Here is a 4,909-nt window from a genome sequence, read left to right on the forward strand (position 1 = left end):
TATGCTGTCAATCGTGTCTGTCAGTTTCTTCATGCACCTACAACAACCCATTGGTCAGCTGTGAAGCGTATTCTGCGTTATATATGTCTCACTGCATCTCATGGTTTGCTCCTCCAGCGTGCGCCGTCTTATGAGATCTCAGCCTTTTCAGATGCCGACTGGGCTGGTAGTCCTGATGACCGGCGATCCACGAGGGGGGGGGGTATGCAGTGTTTCTTGGCCCTAACTTGATTGCCTGGAATGCTCGCAAACAGGCTACGATGTCTCGCAGCAGCACGGAAGCCGAGTACAAAGCAGTTGCTGATGCGACGGCTGAGATCATTTGGGTTCAGTCCTTGCTGAGAGAATTGCAAATCCCTTCGGCGTGTTCTCCAGTGCTTTGGTGTGATAATATTGGTGCTACATACTTGTCATCTAATCCAGTGTTTCATACTCAGACAAAACACATTGAGGTTGATTATCACTTCGTTCGAGAGCGTGTTGCACAGAAGCTGCTTAGCATCAAGTTCATATCATCCAAGGATCAACTTGCTGACATCTTCACAAAGCCTCTTCCACAACCACAGTTTGTAGGCTGCAGGCGCAATCTTAACTTAGTTTGTACTTCAGGCCACAGTTAAGATTGAGGGAGGGTGTTAGACTGTATATGTATACGTAGGCTTGTTTATATGTAGACGTGTGTATATGTCTTGTACTTGTACCCTTTGGTACTTTTATATAATGAGATACCCGCACCCCCGAAGGGTGTCGAGCAGTTGCCCATGTTATATCACTTGCCTGAGACTTCGTTAGATCGCAGTAGCCACACCCATCCATGCGACATGCATGGTGTACAAAGTCACTGTTCACGACAAAGTTCTCACAGGAGTCATTTTTACTCCACAACCGTCGCAACTGAAACGAAATGACTTTGCTTAGTCAAATCAAAGTGATTAGCCATCTTGGCTTCAGACTGAATACATCTTTTTGCTGCAGGGGGAAATCAAGACGGCTTGGTTCGAGGCAATGGTCCTTCTCCTTGCTCTTTACTTAAAGCGAAAGTATATATGTATGGCCACACTAACGAACTCTCACCAAGCGGCAACCGCAGCCCGGCCGGCCTCTCACTGCTGTGGGTTGCCGCGGATGGCAGTTCAATCAAGCCGTCCGGCGAGAAAGGGACGCCTTTTTCCGGTGCAAGCCTCGTTATTTGCCGAGGTCAATGTTGGATCGAGACGCGGGACAAAGCCTTACAAACGTAAGACGAAAGACGCTCAAAAGGCATCTTAGAACTCAATATTATCAAAAAACAAAACAAAACAATAGACGGTGCAACGGAAAGACAACAAAACATAAAATGACCAGTAAAAAAAATTACTATGTGGGAGAGACTTGGTGGCGGATAGGGTTATGGAAAGGGGCAGCTGGACCTGGACGTGTGCGATCTGTTATAAATTACTTGAGGTTCTAAACTGAATTTAAGTTGAACTTTTAAAATTTGACCGTGCCTATAAAAAAACTGCTAAGATCTACAATATCAAATACATATAGTGCAAAACTACTGTTTTACAAATAATCTAATGACAATAATTTGCTATTGTAGATATTTATATATTTTTTTCTATAAACTTGATCACACACATAGAACTTCAATTATTTTGGAATAAAGAGAGTAGAACATAGCGTATGACCACGGAAATGGTATTTCCGTAGTTATTAAGTAAGGCTTGGATGTAGAGACACAATTCATTGTTGGACAAGGGCATACCCACGTATAGCCACATATGTGTATTGTGTGGCATTCCAACCCAAATGACACACATTATACGTTGGCAGCCGAAAGAATTGACAAACAAGAAAAACATATAATGAAGATAAATTCCACATTAATGCAAGATAGTGATTTGTAATGTATCATGACTACTAATTTGCAGTACCTTGTTAGTCCTTCGCCGTACATACATTAATGATATGCGATTGCTGAGGAACATACTCCGGTGCCACTTGTTTGTCCATCTGCCGCCCACCATTAACCACGCCACCGCGGCCCATTTTCATCTGTTCGCTATATAAACTCCAGCCCTGACCATAGCCTTATCATACCAGAAGCCGACCCTGAGTAGGGCGGCCCATGGCACACTGGGTCAGTTTATGCCCTAGGTGGTGTCCCAGCATGTGGGCCCAATACAAAGAAGGACCTGATGGACTTGGAGTACACAACAAGGAAGCCGGCGTCCAGGATGACTCCTTCGCAATCCTAACTGACTAGGATCATGTAAAGCCTAAACCCCTATAAGCCGGGTAGGGCTACTTGATAGGGAGGAGAACTTAGGGATTACTCTCAATCCCTCGATCATCATCATTACACCCCTACACATCAATCAATACAACACGAGCAGAAAGCAGGGTTTACCTCACACCTGGGGACTAAACCTGAGTAAACCATGTCATGTTTCTCCTTTCATCTACTAGTCTAGCCGATACACCCTATCGATGGATCTAAAAGTCAAAAAGATCTTGCAAAACAGTACTGAAAATTTCTTCCATGTTGGTCAATTTGACCGCTCAATTCAACGAAAAAAGGATGCTTGAACCGGGCAGCCGGCTGTTGAGAAGAAAGTAGTCGTAATTCCCTTTCCTTTAGAGGCACAAATTAGTCGTAATTCCCCTTTTTGTCTAGGCTCAAAGTCGCAATTCGGGACAAGGCAATATGCCGTAATTAACTTTCTCTCTCCCTGATCGCCTTCTTCACCGTCTAATTGTCGGCACGGCAGGCCACGCATCCATGAAGTTCAACAGTACTACAGTAGAGAGAGACATTGGATCCCAACAAAAGGCCAAAGTCTGAACAAAACGTGATCACACACTCACGCTACAAACAAGATAACGTAAGGCGCTGCCACAGCCACGCGATCGACGAGGAGATATATGCCCATCCAGCAAGCATCGTATCCCCGCCCCGGCCGGGCTCCTGGCCAAACAGATCACATCGGTCGATCGACCGATCAACAGGGCGGGCTGTCTGTCGGGGCGCCTAGTCCGTCCCATCCATGCATGCAACGGGCCAACGTAGTAGCCATACGTACAGTTTGACGCTCACGCACCGGCGGAATCCCGCAACAGCGCCGGCCCCGGTTCTCGTTCGAGAGCGAGCGCGCGCGAGGAATAAAAGGATCTGCGCTGTGCGCCGCGCAGCGGCCACCGCTGCCTGCCGGGGCAGGCCGCGGCAGCGGGACAGGGCATCGGTTCCGCCTGTCGACCGCCCAGCCCAGCACGCGATCGATGCCGAGCGCTCACGCATGAGTATATGTCCATCTCTGTGGTCTGTGCGCGTCCATGGCGACGTATGCGGGCGCGCGCGCACGGACTGTGCGCCGATGGCAGGCCGCGGCCGGCGCCGGGGACAGGACGCATCCCGCGCTCCTCGGCGAAAGGGATGCGCCCGTCTCAAGTGCGCGGTCGCTGTCGCGTTGAGCTCATCGTTTTGTTCTGCTGACCGACCAAGTCATATTCCGTGCCCAGTGAGTCTTGTCTCATGAGTGACTAGCTACATCGATCTATCTCATATACTGCACCCGTCAAGTTGCGAGATCTGCTGCATGCCCCAACTTGCGTGAATGAATCCCAAAGGGTGGCTAACTTTGCACCGCTAATTAGAAGATGATGAGACCTCTTCCTGTGGAAGAAAAGATACGGAGCAGAGCTGAGACAACTCTTGTCTTGTCTCCACTGGAAGAAAAAAAACAGTGTGAGGTGAAGGGATAAGAGCTACGAGTATTAGCCCGAGGGAACTACGTACTGGATTGGTGATATTTTATCATCATGTGATCAGTGATCAGTTCGCCAACCTTTGCAGAGGCAGTCCAGCTCGACGCCCTACCCTACGGCCAAAGCCCTACACTCCATGACTGCAGTTTGTCTGCCCAAACGCCAACCGGTGCCACACCAACCAAAGCAACGCCAACGACCCAAGACGATATACATAATTTTCTCTCCAGCGAAGTTGCTTCTTGCCAAAGACACGAGAGATTCATATGATCTACTCGTAAGTAGAGACTGAACTGGCAGCTATAGGTAGCGCGACACGCATGAACACCGGAGACATCTCTCTTTTGGAGCACTACTATCGACCCCTTTCCCTTTTGCAAAGTCGTTAATCAGTTCTACTACTACTAGGTGTCATCCAATTTCGTGGCGCATATCAAACTTTGGATCTCTCACTTCTTTTTTTGACCGCCTTTCGTAGTAGAAAGGAAACAAGTTTAGCATTTTGTTAATACGTGTGGGGGCTGGAAAAGGGGAAACTCCACATGATCCACACTCCAAAGCACAGACATGTAGCCACACTGCAAACCCGATTAGTGAGGGAATATGACAGGATTATTCGTGGGCGCATGGTGCGGGGCCCCGTGTTTCAGTGGTTCAAGAGGCAGGGGGATTATGCAAATTAACTGCCATGTTCCTCCTAATGGACCCCTGCCTGTCCCCTCCTGCACTCTGTTCCTGTTATGGATTCGTTGAACCGGCAGCAGCGGCAGCTCGGTTTCTCTGAATACAAATATAGGTAGGGAAGCGCCATGGATGCGTATGATATGATATGAATAACCTTAAAACTCTTTGCTTCTTTTGGAGCAAGCCTTGTTGGACCACATGTGGTAAGCTTCCTGTTCTAGTTTAGTTTGTTTACCGGAAAGAATCGCATGCTCACTTTCATACAACACCGGCCGGAAGGTGGCTGTCCTGTTCCTGAATTTGGAACAGGCGAACAGACTATATATGCCCAGACAAGCAGTTAAAAGAACTTTCACTTAAAAAGACATCCTATAATACTAGCTATACGTGCATGCCCAGACAATCTGTTAAAAAAAATTCAAAGAAAAGGCGTATGGAGATGATCATAGGGTTGTCGCCATTTCACTCAAACTCTGAG

Source organism: Triticum dicoccoides, chromosome 5B (genome assembly GCF_002162155.2).
Source record: "Triticum dicoccoides isolate Atlit2015 ecotype Zavitan chromosome 5B, WEW_v2.0, whole genome shotgun sequence".
Lineage (NCBI taxonomy): Eukaryota > Viridiplantae > Streptophyta > Magnoliopsida > Poales > Poaceae > Triticum > Triticum dicoccoides.